Below are 20,286 nucleotides of genomic sequence, written 5' to 3' on the forward strand. Positions count from 1 at the left end.
AATTATGTCATGGCTTTAGAAGCTTCTCATAGGCTAATTGACATCATTTGAGTCAATCGGAGGAGCACCTGTGGATATATTTCAAGGCCTACCTTCAAACTCAGTGCCTCTTTGATGGGATATAATGGGAAAATCAAAAGATATCAGCCAAAACCTCAGAAAAAAATTGTAGACCTCCACAAGTCTGATTTATCCTTGGGAGCAATTTCCAAATCCCCAAAGGTACCACGTTCATATGTACAAACAATTGTATGCAAGTATAAACACCATGGGACCACGCAGCAGTCATACCGCTTAGGAAGGAGATGTGTTCTGTCTCCTAGAGATGAATGTTCTTTGCAAAACGTGCATATCAATTCCAGAACAACAAAAAGGACCTTATGAAGATGCTGGAGGAAACAGGTACAAAAGTATCTATATCCACAGGAAACAAGTCCTATATTGATATAACCTGAAAGGCCGCTCAGCAAGGAAGAAGACACTGTTCCAAAACCGCCATAAAAAAGCCGGACTACAATTTGCAACTGCACAAAGATCGTACTTTTTGGAGAAATATCCTCTTGTCTGATGAAACAAAAATAGAACTGTTTGGCCGTAATGACCATCGTTATGTTTGGAGGTAAAAGGAGGATGTTGGAAAGCCTAAGAACACCATCCCAACCGTGAAGCACGGGGGTGGCAGCATCATCTATCTCAAAATAGATGACATCATGAGAAAGTAAAACAGTACTAAAAGAGACTGAAGACAAGAAGTCAATAGAGTAATAAATATGGATGGAAATAGTGGTATTTCTGTAATCGGGGATTAATGCAGGGAGAAGGTAGGAATTAGTCTATATATTGAGTCTGAAATTGCATACTTGTTATTTGGCCAATGGCCCAGTTTTATTGCAAGGAATTCTAATTGGTCAACCACAGGCTAGGGATGGGTTATAAAACTACATGATGACCCTTTGTTCTGTGGAGAGAACACAGGAGAGAGAACTGAGAGAGGATCACTGAGGACAGGGGAGAATGACCATCTACTTCCAAGCAAAATTTGTCCTATTTGAATAAACCTATTTTCCTCCCCCTGATTTGCTTTGGGGTCTGTGTTATTAAAGAATAACATCAACTGCTAACACTTGGTGCCATGACCCGGATGTATTGGTCTGAACAAGAAAAACTAAACTGTGTTGATCCAGAAGATCCAGTCTCCTGATTGATGGCATAATTACTCCGTGAGTCTAGACCAATATCATTTTAAAATAACCAAATCAGGTAAAAAATTGTGCATGCAATGAGTGATATGTATCTGTGATGTATAAGGGTTCAAGTCCTTTGTTTTATTACAGACTACCTTTGTTTGCTCGGTTAGGGGTTTGAGTCCTCTGCTACAGGTTTATTCTCTATGAAAAGGTTTGAGGCCTTTGTCCTCTATTATAGGGGTTTAAGTCTTCTATTAAAAGGTTAGATTTCTTTATTTCTTGAAACCTTATTGCATAGAAGTGAGTTGCAATTTTTACATGTATGGTTAATGTAAGTCTTCAATAAGCTTTTTGAAGTGAACATAAGTTTTATGGGTAGCCAGGCCCTATAGAAACTATCTGTGTTCTAGATGAGGGCTGAGTCCTGAAAAGGGGCTATATTTTGAGGTTAAATAAATATATAAACATGGAGATATATATTATATATCTTTTGAAGTTAATATAATGCCATTGATAAGTGAGAAAACCACTCTGGAAAAGGGCAGAACAGCTCCTCCGGATGTGAGCATGAAAGAGATTTTAAATTCACTGTCTACGTAGTGAAATGAAGAACCATTTCAAAGTAGAGAAGTGTAGGCATGTCACGGCATTCATCGGAAGAAGAAGAGGAATCGTCAGACCAAAATGCAGCGGGGTACGTGTTCATCTTTAATATACTGAACACTACAAAACAACAAAAGAATAGCCGAAACAGTTCTGTAAGGTGCAACCAACACTAAACAGAAAATAACCACCCACAACTAACAGTGGGAAAACAGGCTACCTAACTATGGTTCTCAATCAGAGACAACGAAAGACAGCTGTCCCTGATTGAGAACCATACCCGGTCAAAACATAGAAATACAAACATAGAATGCCCACCCACATCACACCCTGATCAAACAAACAAAAATAGAAACATACAAAGGAATTTACAGTCAGGGCGTGACAAGGCAAGAGATAATAAATATATATTCCATCATTGTTGACAAAGATGGAATATGGAATCTGTCTGATATACAAAAAGATTGGGGAAAAATACAGAGGATGTCTAATTCCTTGACAAAAACAACAAAGTCTTTAACTGCTCAAGCTGATGTAAGAAAACAGGATAAGAAATTATTTCTGGAAAATCATGACAGGACATTGAAAGAGATAAAGAAAGTTTGAAAGCTCTTGGTGAACAGATCAAACCTTGAAAGAAGAGATTCAACAATTGCAAAGGGTTGTAAAAAAAGACTTGGCTCCAGCATGTGGACCATTTGTTTTCTCAATCTACCCTCAGGCTGTGTTTCGCAAGGATGATTGGGTTTCAAGCATCTGGTTAGCATTGCCTGGCTTTGAGTCAACAGATACTAACAGTGGTGACAAATTATGTCTTAGGCCAACCAGAACACAGGCTGTAAAAGGTAGTAAAGACAAACCTCCGGTGACAGTAATCACACATAAATCAGCATCTCCAAAACAGTTGGATGAATCGTCAAAAATGTTGAAGAATCTGCGAGAAGTGGGTATGAAAGCAAGGGACCATTTGAAGCGTTATAAGAAACTCTACAATCTATATCCTTATGATGGGTTACAGTTACTAGCCTTTGTTTTGAACAACCATGAACATGGTGTACTTGAATAAATGGTTTATAGAGCTGTGGGTGGTGAAGAGCAAGATGTGGCCGATGGATGGAGAGCCATACATGTCTTCCTTAAGTGTCTGACCATTACAACCACCAATTGGGGAGAGATAACCAAATGTGTTCAAAAACCGAAAGAACCGTTTGTTAAATTTGAAGAAAGGTTTAGAGCAGGAGTGGGTTACCTGACACGGAAGACGAAGATACACTCAATTCCTCCAAAAATGGGGGATTCAATCACTCATCAGTTGTTGCAATCCATACATGATGATTTGCGAAAAACGTTTGTTTCCTCACCGAATGACTGGGAGAGACAAAACTACAGCGACATCATCGACAGGTTGTCACGACTGGACAGAGACATCAATCAACATAATAAACCGGCTGTTATCATAGTTGTGCAGGTTCCCGAGTGAAACCAACAACATTATTTGTTCAGTAGAAGAGAAACCTGGTCAATGTCATTATTGCGGGATTTCTGGTGACTGGCAAATAGAATGTCGGCGAAGAAAATGTGTTTTTATGAGAAGTTGCCGGGAGAAGCAGGGTCCGTCTAAGGAAAATGGAAACGGGACGCCAACCCCAATGATACAATGCTGATGCATACATTTTGGAAGTTCTCCACGGCTTAGCAGCAGTGTTTGCTGGATACTCTGGAGGAAAACTAATAGACCCCTTCTTACATCCCATCTCAGCTGGTGTACATATGACATCGGATGGAATATGTGAATATGTGAACATGCAGTCGATTTTTTAGTAGATACAAAACATGTAGTATGTCCTCAGTACACGTATGTCCTAAGTACACATATGTCCTCAGTATGCAAAACATATATCTTCTCAATACATGGGGAAGAAGATGAGAGCAACCGGAGTGGGGGGAAGACAGATATGAAACAAACCAAACCATTATCAATTTATATTGGTCCAATGAAGATTGATGCAGGGGTGAGAATAGGCTCATTTGAACAACCTATTTTAAGCCTTGATGTTATTATGCAACTTGACTGATCATTTCCGAAGGGAAGGTGACGTGACAACTGACAATTAGACAACTGCAGGGCTCTACAGTTCTGAACCATCCTACTTGGACTATGAAGAATAATTAGTGTGGAACTTTGGATATGGAACCAGTGTGTTTGACAGGTGTTGCTCCATCATGCACAAAACAATATCCCGTTAGCAAAGAAAGCTATGGCTGCTACTAAAGTAGTGAAGGCTCCTAACATCATCATACAACATGGCACACCATGTAATCCAGCTACTCTGATGCTTCCTCCAGATACCACATTTCTTGAACACGACTGTTGTGAGTTGGTTTTGGATCAGCTCTCTGATGGGTTTATTAAGAGTCATCCATTGGAAAACCCTGAGTTTATCTCATACACAGACGGTTCAAGCAATGCAAGGTTGTCCATTTTGATGACAAAGCGGAGCTTGCAGAATAAAGAACTGATTGATAAGCAATTGGAGGCCAATTTCAGGTGAAGAAGCATAGTGAGGTGATCAGAACCTGATAAGCATCTATGTTGTACACCACAGTCATCCTATTAGGGATATGTAGGTGAAATGTCCAACTTTTCCCTGAAAATTTAGACATGCTTTCTTAGGGAAATCTATGTGAAATATCAATTTCTCTTGAAACCAGGACATGTTGTCGTGGAAATTTCCTGTATTACTAAATAAGGAGAGTTACAAACCACACACCAGTCAGAGTTATACATAAACTTCATATTTTAATTAAATGAGCTTCACCATAGCCCTGTGACTCTCAGATCAATTGTCTATAAATGTCTATAAATGTGTCTATAAATGAATTCTGTGTCTATAAATGTCTATAAATGAATTCTGAGAGAGTCAACATAATGGCAACTGAGATCTTTTATAGCAAAGACACAACCCTCTCAACTCACAATGACAAACCACAGGTCTTAGGAACTTCACAAAGTGCATTTTACTTGAAAGAGGAGTATTCCATAGCCAGATAGCATTAGCTATAAATTTTTGTTCAGTTTGGTCTCCTAAACCAAGATTCTTATCTCGTTCTTGGTACAACATTGTACCAAAACATTACATCATCCAATGGCATATTTCAATTGTCAATTCTAGATACTCCCATCTCAAATACCCTCCTCCTGGATAAACTCACAGAGGGGAGTGACTGCCACACATACATTGTGGAGACCTTCACATGGTTTAACAGATACCCTCACATATGAAGACAATCCTGACCTCTCCCCTCTCTGGGCCCCAAGTGACTTTTTCCCTGGAGAAGAGAGAGGAAAATCCAACTGCCAACAGTATTATTCAAAAGAAGACATTCTAATGACAAATATCTCACATAAGCATTATTATCTAAATAAAACATTGTATTTATCAATGTTACCTAACTAATTCTGATTCTGCTACGACAATGTTACTTTCACTTTTTTGTTTCCTTCCTTACAGGTTATGAGAATCTACAGTCTGAAGCTGAAGCAATATTTCTTGACCCAAGGACTGTACCTGAAATGATACCGGTGAAGATCACCGCTGAAGTGTTTGTTAGAAAAGTGCAAACAGTGGAATGGAAGAAGAAAACCTCACTACCGGCAGAATGTCAGATCATCATTTCTAATAGTTATCTATGTGGGACTGATACCAGTGAGGAGGAGCTGGTCACTTTTAAAGGACTTGGTGAATGATTACCTTGCCATTCAGACGATTGAATATTATTGTCTTGTAGTGAGTTTGTGAGTTTCCTCCTTAATACAGGATGTGGTAGGAATCGTAAAGGACATCATCATTACACCTATTATTTTCTATAACTTTGTTTGAAATGTATTTCTTATTGTAACAGCAAGTACAATATGCGCTTTGTGTTTTATAGAAATGCAAGGTGTTTAATGTAAATGATTTTATGCTTACCGCTACTGTTTTTTATACTGTCTATTTTTTCATGTTTTCTATTGTTTTCTAAAAATACATTTGAAGTATCTCTTTTTAAAATGGTCTAGGGGGAGTATAAGAATATTTTTGAAAATAAATACACAATGCAGAGACAGAGGACGAGAGGTCAATAGAGTAATAACGATCAATGGAAATAGTGTTTTTTCTGTACTAGGGGATTAATGCAGAGAGATGGGAGGAATTAGTCTATATATTGAGTCTGAAATTGGATACTTGTTATTTGGCCATTGGCCCAGTTTTATTGCAAGGCATTCTAATTGGTCAACCACAGGCTAGGGATGGGTTATAAAACTACATGTTGTCCTTTTGTTCTGTGGAGAGAAGACAGGAGAGATAACTGAGAGAGCATCCCTGAGGACAGGGGAGAATGACCATCTACTTCCAAGCATGATTTGTCCTATTTGAATAAACCCATTTTCCTCCCCCTGATTTGCTTTGGGGTCTGTGTTATTGAAGAATAACATCAACTGCTAACAGGAGCAAACATTCTACAATTGTAAAATATCAACTCATTGTTCAAGTTAAAACCCATGTATATTATCCAACTACATAAAGGTCCATTATCTGCTACCTGGACTTGAACCTTTTTTTGTTCACTCTTTAGATTACTAAAATTGTATGTTGGCACATTCAAATGAATTAAATGAGATCACACCGACCTCTCACCTCTCACATGCTCCTCTGTAGCCAAAATGGAAGCCACATACTATTTCTGTCTCTTAATGTTTTGTTAAAGATTGTTACATTGTAAGAACAATGTAACTTAAAGGGTCATACCTAATGTTCTCCTGTCTACTAATTTCTCCTGGTCAGCCTATTGTCTGCAAATGTTGTTACATTGTCACAATATAGTAATTATAAAGTTGAACCTACTGGGTTTACATTAAGTCGCTTGCTCGTCGGTAGGCACATGGTCATTACAAGTACATCCTAAGTAACTACATTGTTCTTACATTACTCCTCATTCGGTATAGCCTTCGAGTCAGGTCATAATATAGAAATAAACTAAATGAAAATGACGGGTAGTTCATGACAGGGTGTGCCTTGTTACAATTGTTATCACCAGGTCCTGGCCTATTTATTAACCCTCGGGGCGGCAGGGTAGCCTGGTGGTTAGAGTGTTGGACTAGTAACCGGAAGGTTGCAAGTTCAAATCCCCGAGCTGACAAGGTACATATAGGTACATCTGTCGTTCTGCCCCTGAACAGGCAGTTAACCCACTGTTCCTAGGCCATCATTGAAAATAAGAATTTGTTCTTAACTGACTTGCCTAGTTAAATAAAGGTAAAATAAAAAATTAAATAGAAAAATTGCATGTGGACTCAATGGTAGTGGTACCAAGAAAATGTGTAATAATGTCAATAATTACATTTGCAGAATAACCTTCAGCAAGTGGATGTGTACTTACTGATAGAGCTGCAACCTTATTACCATGTACTTACATAGTAATGCCTACTGTGTTACCACAGTTATTACTGTGTAGTTACATGGTAATGGGGGCAACGTAATGTAAAGCGTTAATTTAGTCACAAAAATATCTTATGCCTATGGTATCTTATGCCTATATCTTATACCTTCCTTTCAGGTCTGCTAAATGGAAATTATGAGAAAACAATAGTCATGGAATAGGCATAGGAAAAGAGCATTCTACTACTCTGGATAAGTGATAAATCCTCACATTTCTGACACACTAAAAGGTCTGATCATTTTAGTTAATTAAAAAAAAAATAGACACCTCCCCCAATAACAGTTTGGAGCGAATGCTCAAGGTCCTTGTATATGTTTGTAATGAGGGATTTTGAAGGCGGTAACGCCAATGACAATGACATTAAAAATAGGGTCACATAATATTTGTAAAAAATTAAAATAAAAGATACCAATTTGAAGGTGTCATAAATATTTGGACAAATTCACTTATGTGTATTAAAGTAGTAAAACTTTAGTATTTGGTCCCATATTCCTATAGCACGCAATGACTATATCAGGCTTGGGACTCTACAAACTTGTTGGATGCATTTGCATTTTGTTTTGGTTGTGTCTGCTAGGCTGGTGTGGTTACACGTGGTCTATGGTTGTGAGGCCGGTTGGACGTACTGCCAAATTCTCTAAAATTACGTTGGAGTCAGCTTATGGTAGAGAAACAAACATTTAATTATCTGGCATTTGCTCTGGAGGACATTCCTGCAGTCAGTATGCCAATTGCATGCTCCCTCAAAACTTGAGACATCTGTGGCATTGTGTTGTGTGACAAAACTGCACATTTTAAAGTGGCCTTTTATTGTCCCCAGCACAAGGTGCACCTGTGTAATGATCATGCTGTTTAATCTAGCTTCTTGATATGCCACACCTGTCAGGTGGGTGAATTATTTTGGCAAAGGAGAAATGCTCACTAATAGGGATTTAAAGACATTTGTGCACAACATTTGAGAGAAATAAGCTTTTTGTGCATATAGAAAATGTCTGGGATTTTTTATTTCAGCTCATGAAACATGGGACCAACACTTTACATGTTGCGTTTATATTTTTGTTCAGTGTATATTGTGTCATTTTGGAGTCACTTTTATTGTAAATAAGAATATGTTTCTGAACATTTCTACCTCAATAACGGATAATCATGAATGAATCGAGAATAATTATATGTGAGAAGGTTGCAGAGGCACAAAGATCCCCAAGACATTATAACCTCTCACCATTACCAATAACAGGGGAGGTTATCATTTAAAAGGGTTTGATATTAATGCTGATATTAATGCCTCTGACTTTCTCACTCATCATTTAATCATGATCCGTTCTTGATTATCCATTATTAATGTAGAAGTGTTTAGAAACATATTCTATTCTTAATTACAATAAAAGTGACTACAAAATGAAACAATTTATTGTTTACAATTAATTTCTATTGGGCAGAATATAATCTGAAACACAACCAAAACAAACTGCAAATGCATTCAACAATTTTGTGGAGTCACAAGCTTGACTTAGTCATTGCGTGCTAGGAATATGAGACCAAATACTAACCTTTTCGACTACTTTTATACACATATAAGGGAATTTGTCCAAATACTTATGACACCTTCAAATTGGGGGACTGGATATGTAAAGTGCCCCTCAAATAAAAGTTGACATTCTATACTGTCGCCTCATATGAAACATTTGATCTGAAATCCAAAATACTGGAGTGTTGAGACAAATGTAAAATACGTAGGAGGAGTGTACCTGTGACAAATTTAAATACACATGGCCCATGCAGAAAACTGAATTCATAGGTTTTTATATCATTTTCAGATTTACCTAGGGGATGTTGGCAGAAAGAATAGAATATTCCAGCAGTTGGAGACGGGATCCTTTGTGTTGGTATGCTGGTGCTGAATACAGATCAGGGGATAGCAGGCTTGAAGAAACAGCTATATTCCAACATAAAATGATGCAGATTTGTCTTTGCTCCCATTCTGAAGCCTGAGATGTTACACTGTTAGAGTGAAAGAGGCACAGCAATCTCTGGGCTCATTGGCTGTGGGGCCATGGGGGTTGTGATAATAGTCAAGACGCATTAGCGCCACTCAGCTAGCTGACCCAGACCAGTCCCTGGGCACAGAGCAGCTGCTCCAGGCTCACTCAGAGGGATCCATACTGGGCTGTATGGGCTCGCTGCCTGGCCTTTCTGGATCAACATCCATGGTACACCCAGAGCAGAGCTGCCATGATGACAGTCAGGTATCCAGGACCCAGGCTTCATACTGTTGAGGAAGCTTTTGTGGGACATTATCTTCCTCTCTTCTCTGCCCTCTATGAAAAGCTTTGTTTCCCTCTCTATGTAGGTGCCTGTCTGTGGTCTTTCTCTTTCTCTCAATATCTCTATAAAGAACGATAAGGTATTGGATAGCAGCCGTCTTACGGTTCCTGACCAATTCTGTCGGTGAGCAAATTTGCCCTCTGTTCTATTGGCAAACGTGCAGTCACTGGAGAACAAACTGGATGAGCTTAGTTCGAGACTATCCTATCAATAGGACCTGAAAAGCTGTAATATCCTATGTTTCTCAGAGTCGTGGCTGATTGTGGACATGGATGTACATCTTGCTAGTTTTTCTATGCATCGTCAAGACCGGACAGCAGACTCTGGTAAGACGAAGGGAGTAGAGGTGTGTCTCTTTGTTAACAACATCTGGTGTGCAATCTCTAATGTTAAGGGAGTCTCAAGTCTTGCTTGCCTATTTACCACCACTAACCGATGCTGGCACTAAGACGACACTCAATATAGGACTGTATAGGACCATAAGTAAACAAGAAAATGCACATCCAGAGGCAATGTTTATCACGGACGGCGATTTTCATGTAGGGAAACTGAAATCCGTTTTACCTCATATTTACCAGCATGTCACCTGTGCAACTCTCAATCAGACCATAACTCTATCCTGCTGCTTTCTGCGTACAAGCAAAAACTCAAATAGGGAGTACCAGTGACATGCCAGATACGGTTGTGGTGCGATGAATAGGCTGCTAAGCTACAGGACTGTTTCCCTAGCACAGACTGGAATATGTTCTGGGATTCATCCGATAACATTGAGGAGTTTACCACATCAGTCACCAGCTTCATTAATAAGTGCATCAACGACGTCATCCCCACAGTGACCGTATGTACATACCCCAAACAGAAGCCATGGATTACGGGCAACATCCGCACTTAGCTAAAGGCTAGAGCTGCCGCTTTCAAGGAGTGGGACACTAAGAAACCCTGATACGACCTCCGACGAGCCATCAAACAGGCAAAGTGCCAATACAGGACTAAGATTGAATCCTACTATAGCGGCTCTGACACTCGATGGATATCGCAGGGCTTGCAAACTATCATGGATTACAAAGGGAAACACAGCCGTGAGCTGCCCAGCGACTTGAGCCTACCAGATGAGATAAATGCCTTCTATGCTCGCTTTGAGGCAAGCAACACTAAACCATGCATGAAAGCACCAGCTGTTCTGGACAACTGTATGATCTTGCTCTCCGTAGCCAATGTGAGTAAGACCTTTAAACAGGTCAACATTCGCAAGGCCATGGGGCCAGATGAAGTTCCAAGACACGTACTCACAACATTTCCCGACCTGGCAAGTGTCTTCACTGATATTTTCAACCCTTCCCTGACCCGGTCAGTAATCCCAACTTGTTTCAAGCAGACCAACATAGTCCCCGTGCCCAAGAATGTCAATGGAACCTGCCTAAATGCCTATCGCCCCGTAGAACGGACTCTATAGCCATGAAATGCTTTGAAAGGATGCTCATGGTTCACATCAACACCATCATCCCAGACACCCTGGAACCACTCCAATTCGCATACAGCCCCAACAGATCCACAGATGATGCAATATCTATTGTACTCCTCACTGCCAGCAACCACCTGGACAAAATTAATACCTACAGTGTGTAAGAATGCTGTTCATTGACTACTGCTCAGCATTCAACACCATAGTCCCCTCCAAGCTCATAACCAACCTCAGGACCCTGGGACTGAACACCTCCCACTGCAACTGGATCCTGGACTTACTGACGGACCACCCCCAGTGGACCACCCCCCACCACAGGGTGTGTGCTTAGTCCCCTTCTGTACTTCCTGTTCACCATGACTGCATGGCTGTGCACAACTCCAACACGATCATGAAGTTTGCTGATGACATGACAGTGGTAGGACCTATCACTGACGACAATGAAGCAGCCTATAAGGGGAAGGTCAGAGATCTGGCAGTGTGTTGCCAGGACAATATCCTCTCCATCAGTTGTGAAGAGGGCACATCAGGAGGTTGAAAGATTTTGATGATGCAATGAAAGAATTCCTAGGGCCAGGCACGCTCAGTGTCCTGTTCCTGAAAGAATCGGCCTAGCAAATGTAAAATTGAGGCGCTGCCTCATTTCCCAGCAGTGACAGCAAATCTCTCGCTCACACCTGAGAGCTGAGAGTGGACTGGGACCCAGCAGTGTGTGTCTGGCATGGTAACAGCCTTATTTAGACTACTGTGGTGTATGTCAGACTACTATGGTATAAATCAGGCGGTTACCATGGCAGACACATGCCGCTGGGTCTCTACCTGGGATCAAATACAGAAGTTAATAGAAGAAGTGGATGCAGTGATTTATCTGTTTCATCTAAAGTACTGTACAATATATTTTTTAGGTACTAGTCATGGGACAAGGCCTCCCTCTGATCTGTTGACAGATTCAGATTTATCTCCATAGCAGAGCAGCCCTCTGAGCAGTCTGGAGGCTTTTGGAACAGGATATATTTTTAAACATAACAATAAAGGGGCTTATGGGTGAGGGGAGCAATAGCACAGTGGCTGTGTCTGAATACCCTTACTTGCATTCTTAATAGTAGTAATTTTGGGTATGCAAAAATATAACGTTTTATAGTATGGGAAATGTTTAAAATTGAGTAGGCTTATACTTTAAATGCCAGGATGTCAATCTTTTTGGCTTTTCATCTAGTAGATTAGCAGTAGCATGCTATTGAGGAAGAGAATCGTCTTTTCATACCCACAAATGTTTGACAACAGCTGATAATGAGCTGGAAGGGCAATAGTAAAGGACTTACATGGGTTCCATATATATACTGTACGTTACAGGAGAAGGTCAATTTGGGAATTGTATACGTTCCTCGTAAACAAATTTGAAACAGGCAAGGAGCCAGCATATATTACAAGTTAAATCAGTTGACAGACAGTGAGCTGGTATGGGTCGTAATTAGGACAACTTATCTGGGAAACAAATAACACAAATGATTCAAGATAGACTGAAAAGCATTTAATCAAATAAGGGGACGCGTTGTACCAAAATGGAACAATGCAATTGCGCATTAGATGACCAATTCCAGTATGATTCTAATAAGTTGATATTTTTGCTTACTGCATACATTTTACAATATGTTCTAAATAGTATGTAATATGATTAGTAGACCTACACATTATTCCGTTTTCGTAAGTAGCCTTGTAGGCAAGACGGAATTTGGACAAAGCCATTGTTGTTTCCTGTGTGTGTTCTGTTGGCAATTGAAAGGAGAAAACTGTCAACTACACACAGAGGGATCCTCCTGAACTTTGCCAGGGCAATTTAACTCTATTTAATCTGTTAACAGTGTGTTAATGCCATCAAATCGACACACAGTACCCCATAATGACAAAGCGAAAACAGGCTTTTAGACATTTTTGCTAATTTATTACAAATAAAAAACAGGAATACCTTATTTACGTAAGTATTCAGATCCTTTGCTATGAGATTCGAAATTGAGCTCAGGTGGATCCTATTACCATTGATCATCCTTGAGATGTGTCTTCAACTTAATTGGAGTCCACCTGTGGTAAAATCAATTGATTGGACATGATTTGGAAAGGCACACAACTGTCTGTACAAGGTCCCACAGTTGACGGTGCATGTCAGAACAGAAACCAAGCCATGAGGTCAAAGGAATTGTCCGTGGAGCACCGAGACAGGATTATGTGGACCAACAGATCTGGGGAAGGGTACCAAAACATTTCTGCAGCGTTGAAGGTCTCCAAGAACACACTGGCCTCCAACATTCTTAAATGGAAGAAGTATGGAACCAACAAGACTCTTCCTGGAGCTGGCCGCCCACCTCCCAGGTCAGGGAGGTGACCAAGAACTCTGACAGAGTTCCAGAGTTACTGTGTGGGGATGGGAGAACCTTCCAGAAAGACAACCATCTCGACAATGCTCCACCAATCAGGCCTTTATGGTAGGGTGGCCAGACAGAAGCCACTCCTCAGTAAAAGGCACATGACAGCCTGCGTGGAGTTTGCCAAAGGGTACCTGAAGGATTCTCAGACCATGAGAAACAAGATTGTCCGGTCTAATGAAGCCAAGATTGAACTCTTTGGCCCGAATGCCAAGGGTCACATCTGGAGGAAACGTGGCACCGCTCATCACCTGGCCAATACCATCTGTACGGTGAAGCATGGTGCTGGCAGCATCATGCTGTGGGGATGTTTTTCAGTGGCAGGGAGACGAGTCAGGATCGAGGGAAATTAGAACGAGGCAAAATACAGAGAGATCCTTGATGAAAACCTGCTCCAGAGTGTTCGGAACCTGGGGCGAAGGTTCCCCTTCCAACAGGACAACGACCCTAAGCACACAGCCAAGAGAACGCAAGAGTGGTTTCGGGAAAAGTCTCTGAATGTGCTTGAGTGGCCCAGCCAGAGCCTGGAATTGAACCCCATCGAATCACTCTGGAGAGATCTGAAAATAGGTGTGCAGCGACGCTCCCCATCCAACCTAACAGAGCTTGAGGGGTGTCTGCAGAGAAAAATGGGAGAAACTCCCCAAACACAGGTGTACCAAGCCTGTAGCGTCATATCCAAGAAGACTTGAGGCAGTAATCGCTGCAAAAGGCGCTTCAACAAGGTACTGAGTAAAGGGTCTGAATACTAATGTAAATGTGATATTTCAGTTTTTATTTTTAAAACATTTGCACACAAAAAATGAAAACCTGTATTGGCTTTGTCCTTTCAGGTTATTGTGTGTAGATTGATGAGGATTTTTATTATATATATATTTATTTTAGAAGAAGTCTGTAACGTAACAAAACGTGGAAAAAGTGAAGGGGTCTGAATACTTTCTGAATGCACTGTACATGCTAGATATGTCACACATTTTGCATAGAGTCCTTGTTTAAGTTCTTTTGTGTACTAAAGTAAGAAAACAGAAAGTACACCTGCCAGGTTTCATTGTTGAATGACCTGGTCATGGTACACATGATCAAATTGGTCCAGAATTGAAAGCATCATTATTTAGGAGTGCAATTGTCTGGATTTCTTCACAAGTGTATTTCAGAGAATCAGAGGACAACCCGCCTTCACCGCTTCCTAACAATTCACAGGCCGTTTCCGCTGTCTCGCCTGACCCTGCAGTTCAATCAAAAGATCTGAAACCCAAGCAGAACTCATCAATTCACGGTAAGGCATGAAACTAATTCCTCTGACTCCCCCTGCCAAGGGAGGAAACAATTCATGCTAATGGGCTCCTAAGACCATCTAAATACTACAAAATATTCATAACGCTCCTTTCTGTAACTATTTGCATAATATCATTTCAGTTTTTAATAAAGGGAAAGGGAAGAGAGTATTATTTAGCATTAGTGCAAAATAAAAACATTTTAATGATGTTTGTGGTCAAATCCTTGGGTAGAATGGTATAGCTGGTGCTGCACAATAGCAGAATATGTGCCTATATGGGTGCATAGATAGATGGATCGATGTCTCTCAGATATGGCATAAACTTAAGGGACTGTAACACATTGAGTTATTTCTGATGGAGAGAGAGCATGTGCCGTTGATAGAGAACCTATGTGGAAAATAGTGTGTGGTGGTGGTGGGGGGGGGGGCTGAATTTGATTACAGATTGGCAAACTGGCCATGGGCTCAGAGCAAAACTTCTACATTTTCCTGTCAGAATATCAATCTGTGCACTCCACTCTGCTCGCTGTCTTCACAGGAGGGAAAGTTATTGTTGACTCCCACTTTTTTCATTCTGGAGGTTTATTTAAGCAGTTTGGTTCTGTTTCCACACACTGAATATTAAGTGCTATAAGCTCTGGCAAAACAGAGAAATCAAACAAAGAAACTCCTTGTGGGTTTTCCTAGTATAAACAAATGCCAATTATCAAATCAAATCAATGTTTATTGGACGTATACACAGACTGGACGGAGAACCCAGCGGGTTGGATGGATGTTAGTGCTGAGCGATTGACCTACATTTCTGGGGCTTTTCTGTTTTAAACAATGAATTGACCCAAGTCGGATAAATCATTTGAATTACATTTCTTTCCTTTTTTTACTGGGAGCTCAAAGCGCACAATGCACAGTTTCTCTAGAGCTAAATCAGATTCAGCCTGAACTGTGTGATATACTAGGGAGTTGTAGTTTCCAACAGGCCAATATTCTACATAGTTTAGCGCATAATATGTGGAAATTGAATACAATGACTGTCCGGTCAGTGTTTCTTTTACGCTTGCTACAGAAGAATGCATGGTTGTGAGGGGAAACTAGAGAGCAGCTGTTGCGTCGCTAGGTATCTCTACCTGACAATACATGATGTAAGTGATTGATAGTAAATCTATGCCTTATTTACTTAGAATAACTACAAAATACTGATTCTGTCAGACAGCATAGGCAGCAGCTCTATAGAGACGATATGACGATATGACTAATAAATTCATCAAATAAAACAAATGTAATATACACAACAACTGAAATATTTTATGTAAATAAATGGTTATCCAGAGCGGCATACAGTTAGTGCAATCATCTTAAGATAGCTAGGAGGGACATATCACAGGCATAGTACGTACACTTTTCCCTCAATAAAGTAGCTATCAGCAAAGTCAGAGCTTGAAAAGGGGGAGGAGTCAAGTGCAAGTGTTGATTCAGGGTCGAGGTGAGGGGGATTATTTAAGATACTCTTTGAAGAGGTAGGGTTTCAGGTTTCTGCTGTCCTAGCTTCAGAGGCAAGCTGGTTCCACCATTGGACTGGGCTGAGCAGAAGCTACCTTCCCGTAGGGGTGGGAGGGCCAAGAGAACACATGTGGCAGAATGGAGTGCTTGGATTGGGACGTAGGGTTTGAGCATAGCCTGCAAGTAGGGAGGGGCAGTTCCTCTTGCTGCTCCAGAGGCAAGCACCATGGCCTTGTTGTGGATGCGAGCTTCAACTGGAAGCCAGTGGAGTGTGCGGAGGAGCTGGGTGACATGGAAGAACTTGGGAAGGTTGAAAACCTGGAGTGCTGCAGCGTTCTGGATAAGTTTCAGGGGTTTGATGCCACAAGCGGGGAGCCCAGCCACCAGCGAGTTGCAGTAGTACAGATGACAAGTGCCTGGATTAGGACCTGTACCACTTCCTGTGTGAGGTAGGGTCGTACTCTACGGATGATGTAGAGCATGAACCTGCAGGAGCAAGTCACTGCTTTGATGTTTGCAGAGAATGACAGTGTTCCCAGGGTCACGCCAAGGTTCTTTGCACTCTGGGAGGGTGACATTGTGGAGTTGTCAGCTGTGATGGAGAGGTCTTTGAGTGGGCAGGCCTTCCCCAGGAGGAAGAGCAGCTCCGGCTTGTCGAGGTTTAGCATGAGATGGTGGGCCAACATCCAAGCTGAGATATCTTTCAGGCATGCAGAGATGCGTGTCGCCACCTGGGTGTCACAAGGGGGGAAGGAGAAAAGTAGTTAAGTGTCATCGACATAGGAATGATAGGAGAGACCACATGATATGTGATAGAGCCAAGTGACTTGGTGTATAGAGAGATTAGGAAATGGCGTAGAACTGAGCCCTGTGGGACACCAGTAGTGAGAGTACGTGGTGCAGACACAGATCCTTTCCAGTTCACCTTCCATATGTGGTCTGCCAGGTAGGATGCAATCCAAAAGAGTGCAGGGCCTGAGACGCCCAGCCCTGATAGGGTAGAGAGGAGGATCTGATTGTTCAAGGTGTCGGAGGTAGCAGAGAGATCTAGGATGAAAACAGAGGAGAGAAAGTCAGCTTTGGCAGTATGGAGAGCCTCCGTGACACACAGAAGAGCAGTCTCGGTTGAGTGACCCTTCTTGAAGCCTGACTGGTTAGGGTCAAGAAGATTGTTCTGAGAGAGTTAACGAGAGCATTGATCAGAGAAAGCATGCTCAAGTGTTTTGGAAAGAAAATAACGTTTTTGATGTCAGAAGAGTTGTTGGTTTCTTGAGGAGAGCGACTTGTGCAATTTTGAAGTCAGAGGGGACGCAGCCAGTGGTCAGGGTGAGTTGAGGGGGGAAGTTAGGAATGGGAAAAGGTCTCCAGAGATGGTCTGGAGAAAGGAGGAGGGGATGGGGTTGAGCAGGCAGGTTGTCAGGCAGCCATACCTCACTAGTTGCAGGATTTCTTCTGGAGAGAGAAGGGTGAAAGAGGTCAAGGCGTAGGGTAGTTCTGTGTGAGTGGGACAAGTGGACTCAATAGGCTGAATGAGTGAGGAGTGTACACCTTCAACCTTCTTTTCAAAGTGGTTGACAAAGTCATCCACAGAGAGGGAGGATGGAGGGGGTAGAGGATTAAGGTGGGAGGAGAAGGTGGAAAAGTTTCCAAGGGTTAGAGGCAGAAGCTTGAAATTTAGATTGATAGAAAGTGGCTTTAGAACCAGATACAGAGAAAGAGAATGTAGAGAGGAGGGAGTGAAAGGATTATAAGTCCTCCAGAAGTATAGTTTTCCTTATTTTTTCTCAGCTGCCCACAGCTCCGTTCTGTAAGCTCACAATGAGTTCCTCAGCCACAGAGCAGGAGGGGAGGGGTGAGACAGCCAGGAGGAAAGAGGACAGTGCGAGCCATTGTATGCAGAAAGGGAGGAGAGTAGGGTCGAAGAGGCAGACTCAGGAGACAGGAGGGAGAAGGATTTAGCAGTAGGGAGAGATGATAGGATCGAAGAGGAGAGAGTAGTGAGGGAGAGTGAAGATTGAGATGGCATATGACCATCTGGGGAGCGGCTGAGTGGCTAGGCATGGAGGAAAACGAGACTGAAAAGAAAACAAAGTAGTGATCAGAGACCTGGAGAGATGGTTGCAGTGAGATTAGTAGGCAAACAGCCTCATTAAGGAACTCTCCAAGGGCAGCTGTTGGGGGATAGATGACAATGTGAAGCTTGAGTGGTCAAGTGACAGTGACAGCATGGATTTCACATGAGGAGATGGACAGGTGAGAGAAATGAGTAGCCCTGTGCCATCACCGTGACAACCAGGTGCTTTTGGACTATGAGAGAAAACATGAAAAGAGAGCAGCTGGATTAGCAGGGTACTCTGGGGTGAGCAATGTCTCCATCAGGACCAAAAAGTAAAAGGGACTGAAGGGCAGCATAGGCTGAGATGAACTTGGCGTTCTTGACCGCAGATCGGCAGTTCCAAACGTCGCCACAGACCAATAATTCCACATGGGTTGTGCACGCAGGGTACACTAAATTAGAAGGGTTGCAGCCAAGGGGTGGGGAGTGTCTGTAAAGCCTACAGGAAGAGGAACAAACAGGGATAGAAAATACACACATAGTTGCCAAAGCTATTAAAGAGCAAAATGAGAACATCAGAAACTAGGTAAGACACTAAAGTGAGAGAGTGGAGTGGAGCCTCCCTCTCTTTCCTTCCTCAAAGAACATCGCAGAACAACTCGGCAGAACCGTTTTTGTTTCAGTGACACGACTGCCCCTTCCAGCTGCCGCTGAAAAACCAGGGGAGACTGAAGTACTAACACTAATTGCTGATTGCCTAATAGAGAAGAAACCACTCCCCCTCCAATACAGCCACTAATTACCAATACAAGTCAAACATTTCTCTGCCACTTAATCCTGGTTGATGTGTCAACAATCATCTGCAAGTTGTGAGCAGTCAGCAGTTCACACATCAAGTAGGCTACTGGGAAGACAGGCAGCAATTGAAATTTATGGCCCTAGCTAGCAAAAAGACAGTACTAGACAATGACAGATGGGAGTGATAAGTGTATATTTTTTGTCTCCATCATGGAATTTTATTAATTGTTTTATTCTGTGTTGTTGCAGCATTCAACCCAAATAATCAAAACCGAAATAACTTGATTATATTTAATAATCGAAACTGAATCAATCTCAAAATGCACTAATCACTCAGCTCTAATAGATAGACAACATTGAGGAAGAAAGCCACGTTTACGTAAAGCAGATTATGTTACAGTCCCTTATGTCTCTCTGAAAGGAGATCCTCGCTATAACGGCTATCGTAGGTGGAAGAAGGAGAGGACCAAGGTGCAGCGTGCTACGTGTTCATGATCTTTTAATACACTAGACCAAAATGGAACAAACGAAACAGTCCTGTCTAGTACAGAGACAGAAAACTACCCACAACTCAAGGGTTGAAACCAGGCTGCCTAAGTATGGTTCTCAATCAGAGACAACGATTGACAGCTGCCTCTGATTGGGAAGCATACCAGGCCAAACACATAGAAATACAAACATAGAACAAAACATAGAATGCCCAACCCAACTCACGCCCTGACCAACCTAAAATAGAGACATAAAAAAGGAACTAAGGTGAGGACGTGACACTCTCCGTGAGCTAATCTGCCTTATTGTCCAGAGATTGTATATTAGCAATCAATATACTTGAAATTCTGAACCTGACTAGGATACCGGCTCTCCTTCCTCTCCTCCAGCAGCAACAGTTTCTACTGAATGTACACACTGCCGCAGGCCCCAGTCATCCATCATGGTATATACCTGTGGAGCTGTTGCGCCAAGCCTCCCCTACAATTCCTCACAAATGATATACTACCGAGACGAAACGGAAACAAATAAGGGGAAATGAGGAGGACTGAGGTGTAAATTAAAGATACCAAACAGTGAAAATCATGTTTTTCATCAAATTGGATGATATTTGGATAAAACAAGTTCAAAGTAGGGTGACCCAGGTATGCAAAATTACTGTCGCTGGTACATTGATAAAGTTTGATCATAAA

The 20,286-nt window shown here is 41.7% G+C and overlaps 1 pseudogene; it reads right to left on the bottom strand.

Annotated features, from left to right (window-relative positions):
* Positions 1-938: 938 nt before the first annotated feature.
* LOC121847426 overlaps positions 939-20,286 on the bottom strand; it is a 57,163-nt pseudogene continuing 37,815 nt past the window's right edge.

The sequence above is a fragment of the Oncorhynchus tshawytscha genome, linkage group LG01 (genome assembly GCF_018296145.1).
Source record: "Oncorhynchus tshawytscha isolate Ot180627B linkage group LG01, Otsh_v2.0, whole genome shotgun sequence".
NCBI classification, from domain to species: Eukaryota; Metazoa; Chordata; class Actinopteri; order Salmoniformes; family Salmonidae; genus Oncorhynchus; species Oncorhynchus tshawytscha.